The following is a 5,733-nucleotide window of genomic DNA, read 5'->3' on the forward strand; positions in this document are numbered from 1 at the left end:
CATGTCTTTTCTTTTCTTTCTGTTGCTTTAATTTCCAGCAGCTCTGCTCCCGTTTCTCTGTTTGTTTCATTGACTCTGTGTCGACTCTGTTATTTCAGATTTCAAAGATGTATTACAGTCAGACTTCTACAAACACACACACATCGAACTCTCACTTTTTTTATTGCCTTGAGGTCATGAAAATAGAAAACCTATAAAATCAGAGCGTTTCTTCTTTGATGCTGCTTGCAGGAGGAAAAACAACCCACGTAAAGTACATGTGTGTGTGTAGCAAGCACACAAACACACAAAATCAACTCTTAACTGAACATTTATAATTAATTTTATCAATGAAGGCTCAGAGAAACATGAAAGAACCTCCTACACATTTTTAGTTTTACTCCTCGTCCAGGCCAGTTCTGTTGTGTAACGTTATCACCACCACCGACTCCCACACAGAGAAACACACAACGCTCCGAGGACGGAGACGTGTAGGAAGCTCAAGGTTTAAAGTTGGACTTCTGAAGGAGATAACATAAGCGTAAAATGAAGAAATCAGCCCTCTAAATTGTATTATTGTGACAGATTTTAAGGGTTTAAGTCGACAAAGACATTTTGAAAGGTGAAATTTAACATTGACTGAATCCAATTACAGACAGAAATGTACAAAAATGTTTTAACTTTACAGAAATGCTCAACCTTTAGAAAAATGTCTTTACTTTACAAAATGTCCTAATTTATCAAAACTACCCTCACTTGACAGAAATGTTCATACTTTTACAAAAATGTCCTTGCTTTACAAAAATGTGCTAAAATGTCCAAACTTTACAAAATGTTTTCAATTTACTAACATGTTGTCACTTGACAAACATTTGTTACTTTACAAAAATGTCCCAACTTTACGGAAGTGTCTTGCTTTTACAAAAACATCCCCGCTTTACAAACATGCCATCATTTTACAAAATGCCTTTGCTTTACAAAATGTTTTCAATTAAAAAATGTCCTCGTTTTACAAACATCAATTTACTTTACACACTCAATTTTACAAAAACATTATTGCTTTACTAAATAGTTACCACTTAAAAACATCCTTCCTTTACAAAAACATAATTCCTTTACACAAATATCCTTACTTTACAAAAACATCCTTCTTTTACAAAATATCCTTCCTTTACAAAAACATCCTTCCTTTACAAAAACATAATTCCTTTACACGATATCCTTACTTTACAAAACATCCTTCTTTTACAAATATCCTTACTTTACAAAAACATCCTTCCCTGACAAAAATGTCCTTCCTTTACAAAAATATTCTTGCTTTACTAAATAGTTACCACTTAACTAGTGTCCTCAGTTTAAAAAACATCCTTCTTTTCTTTACAAAAACATCCTTCCCTTACAAAAATGTCCTTCCTTTACAAAAACATCCTTATTTTACCAAATATCCTTACTTTACAAAAACATCCGTCTTTTACAAAATATCCTTACTTAACAAAAACATCCTTATTTTACAAAATATCCTTACTTTACAAAAATATCTGTCTTTTACAAATATCCTTACTTTACAAAACATCCTTATTTTACAAAATATCCTTACTTTACAAAAATATCCTTCCCTAAAAAAAGGGCCTTCCTTTACTAAAACATCCTTCTTTTACAAAATATCCTTACTTTATAAAAACATGTCTTTTACAAAATGTCGTTACTTTACAAAACATCCTTATTTTACAAAATATCCTAATTTAAGAAGACATCCTTATTTTACAAAATATCCTTACTTTACAAAAACATCTGTCTTTTACAAAATATCCGTACTTTACAAAAAAGTAATTCCTTTACACAAATATCCTTGCTTTACAAAAACATCCTTCTTTTACAAAATATCCTTACTTTACAAAAACATCCTTCTTTTACAAAATATCCTTACTTTACAAAACATCCTTATTTTACAAAATATCCTTCCTTTACAAAAATATTCTTGCTTTACTAAATAGTTACCACTTAACTAGTGTCCTCAGTTTAAAAAACATCCTTCCTTTACAAAAACATAATTCCTTTACACAAATATCCTTAAGTTACAAAACATCCTTATTTTACAAAATATCCTTACTTTACAAAAACATCCTTCTTTTACAAAATATCCTTACTTCACAAAAACATCCTTCTTTTACAAAATATCCTTACTTTACAAAAACATCCTTCCCTTACAAAATATCCTTACTTTACAAAAACATCTTTCCTTTATGAAAATATTCTTCCTTTACTAAACAGTTACCATTTTACAAGATGTCCGCACTTTACACAAACTCTTGCCTCTGTGCAGACCCTGACCATCCCTCGTCCTTCTTTTAAAGGACACAATTTGCAGTTTTTCTTCTTGTGGAAAAAAAAAAAAAAAAAATCATTGCCTCTGACGCTTGGTTGCGCTGCCGCCGGCATCGTTACCACAGCAACCAGCCATCCCATCCATTTTTTCTGGGCCAAACAGGCTGGATATATAGACATTGAGTGTGACTGCAGTGAGTGTTTTCTCTTTCCTTTTTAAACTTGTATTTCTCCGGGGAGCTTCACTACGATTTACATTCACACAGACACACACACACACTCTTCTCTCAGTTCTTCTTCCCACACTCGGCTGCTGCAGCGTTCAGTCGCTGCTCAAAGGGAAAGTGTTTGGTTGATGTCGACAGGAGTTTTCTTTCCTCTGCACCACAACAGAGACGTTTCCTAAACTGTCAGTTTTATAGGTCTGAATCTCCCCCTGTGCTTTTCTTTTGAACCATTTAAACCCAAATAAACATCCATTCAGTAATAATAATTCACCACTGTATTCATTAATTCCTATTTTGCTGAGTTGTACTGTTGCTTAAAAACACATCATCCTGCACTTCTGCATGTTCACTGATTAAAGGACTCTGAAGGTTATTATAGCAATGAACATGAATCACTTAGAAGTTCACTAATTGAACACAGTCTCTTATTTTCTCTTCATTAGCACCAGATGACTTTACGTTTATTAGGAAATTACGGACCCGTAAAATGAAGTGTCACCTTTCTGTCCATTAATCGTTTAGATTACAGTTATCGTAGAAAATAAACAGCCATATTCTTATATTTTCATCAATAATGTTTCTCATTAACTACCACATATGATGTGGCGGCTGAAAGAGCAAATTCAACATTATGAAACAATGAATATTAATTGATGTAATAAACCACGTGTACTGTACATTAGCTGAGGCTCATGGGAAAGTCTTTAAACTTTTGACACTAGATGAACAGTTTTAAGGTCAAACACAAATTAAAACATCAACAACAGAGAATGAACAAATGACCTGCTAGGCATTTTTTTTATTTTTTTTTATAAAACTCATCTTTATTGATCCATTTTCATCCATCCATCGCCATTTTTCTTCTCATTTCACCGTGACAATATTTTCTGTTTTGGTCTTATAAAAAGCTGAATATGTACATCCTCTTTGTATTTACAGTAATTTACATGATTACACCATCATCATCAACATCATTATCATCATCATCATCGTCGTCGTCAGGACAGCGGCAGCTCTCTCCGGAGCCTCACACCTGCAAAAGGTCAAACTTTCCTGGAAATAACACCGGCCCTGAAATAAACCACTTGTTGCCGGGGGAAATATCACCCAAATCTCTGCTTATTGGCTGGAGGTGTTGCCTGGCAACAGCAGCTTATCGGATTAATATCTGGTAAGAGTAGTTGTTTTTATTTTTTAATTATTTTTATTATTAATATTTCATAAGATGAGGGGAGAAGAAGGGATTTAATCTGGAGCAGAGTGTTAAATCACAGGTGTCTCTATGGAGGCAAAGAAGGGACAAAATACAGTTTATATAAAGTGTGACATTAAAAAACACGTTTTTGTTTTTTTTTAAAGATTACCCTGTGGAAACTTTTCAAACGGGTTAATGCAAGCCACATAAACTCTGTGTGTTTAAATATTTTAATGCTATAAATTCAGTGTATTTACATTTTTAGGCAATAAAGTCGTAGCTTAAAAGAATCTGTCGCCTTTTTTGCCTCCACAGCTTTTTAGTAAAGTGATTTGACCCTCAGCTGCAGGAAAGAAATGACGGTGAACTAATCGTTTGATTCATCATTTCTCTGTAAAATTTACCCCAACTTAGCAAATATTTGATCATTTCAATATTGATTATTTCTAATTTCATACTCTTAAAGTAGGTTTTCGAACTTTACAAACAAATTAATGTGAAGAATAATTTTCTCATAGATCATCTAAAGGTTTTGGAGTTTCTGTCTTGACATTTAACAGATAAAAAGATGAATTGAGACATTAGTCACAGATTAATCAATAGTAAAAAATAATTGTTTGTTGCAGCAGAGAGACAAAGATTCCTCATTATGAGCGAATCATTGGAGCTTGTAGCAGTGAATTAGATTTAAAGTGCAACATTAACGCTGCTCGGTCTGTCTTTAAAAAAAAACAAAAAAAAAACATCTGTAAAGGTTGAACAGTTGCAGATGTGCGACTCCGGCTGAAACTGGATTTTACACGTTTGTAGTTTAGTCGTCCGTCTTTTCTGGATGGAAAAAAAAACAAAAACAACAAAAAACCTTTTTTTTTTCTCTTTTAAATTCCCCAAACTTCACCTCACCAGACGATTTTCCACGTCCGGCTTTACAGTACTGCAGCGGCCGAGACACACGCAGGACGGGACGGCGTCGCTGCGTTCAGGGAAGCGGCGGCGGAGAAACAAAAAACAAACGCTCGGCTGGTTTCGAAAAACAATACTGATCTGAAAATCTTGAGGTTCGCTTTCCGTAACGTTTCGGTCTCAACCAGGGCCGTTGTATAGGGGAGAAAGGTGATGATAACTCTAGGGGCCCATAAAAAACCCCAGTAGTCTAATCTTTGTATGACTGATTTATTCTGCATAAGACCCTGACTAATACTCATAGTACACTGTAAAAACTCAACATCTTTCCAAGAATATTTGTCTTATTTCTTGTCCAAATGTCTCATTTCTAGTCAAAACTAATCTCTTTTCCACTTAAAATGAGACTCATTACCTAAAAATTAACTTGTTTTTAGATAATTTTCACTTAAATTCACAATAAATAGAAAAATCTGCCAGTGAAAGTAAGTTTTTTGTGTTTGTAATAAGGAAGAAAAACTTGCTCCACTATCAGATTTTTTCTACTTATTCCAAGTGAAAATATGCTTATAAGAAGTTAAAAGTGTCTAAAAAACAAGCTACTTTTAATATGATGTGTCTTATTTTAAGTATAATGAGATTTGTTTTGACTAGAAATTACATTTTGACTAGAAATAAGACGAATATTCTTGGTAAGATACTTGAGTTTTTGCAGTGTAATGCTGCATTAGCATCAAAACAAAGAAGGCTAAATAAAAAACGATAATACATACGTAGTCCAAAGAAAAAAAAAGGAAAAGTTAGGGGGAGGGGCCCACTTTAGTATTCTTTAAGGGGGCCCAGAATTCCTAGCAACGGCCCTGGTCTCAACATTGTTCGTCGTCGCCGCCACCGTCCCACGTGTGGTATCTCGAGCCGTCAAAGATTTGGTTCATTTGGATTGGTTGGTTTCTCAACAACAACAACAGCAACGTCCTCATTGGTTCATCAGCAGCAGTAGAAGTCAATGCCCTCGACCCCCCCAACCCCCCACCCCCAACCCACCCTAACCCCAGTTTGGTTACATTCAACCATCATCATCATCGTCGTTGTCCGTTTATTAAT

The sequence above is a fragment of the Trachurus trachurus genome, assembly GCF_905171665.1.
Source record: "Trachurus trachurus genome assembly, chromosome: 18".
In the NCBI taxonomy this organism is placed as follows: Eukaryota; Metazoa; Chordata; class Actinopteri; order Carangiformes; family Carangidae; genus Trachurus; species Trachurus trachurus.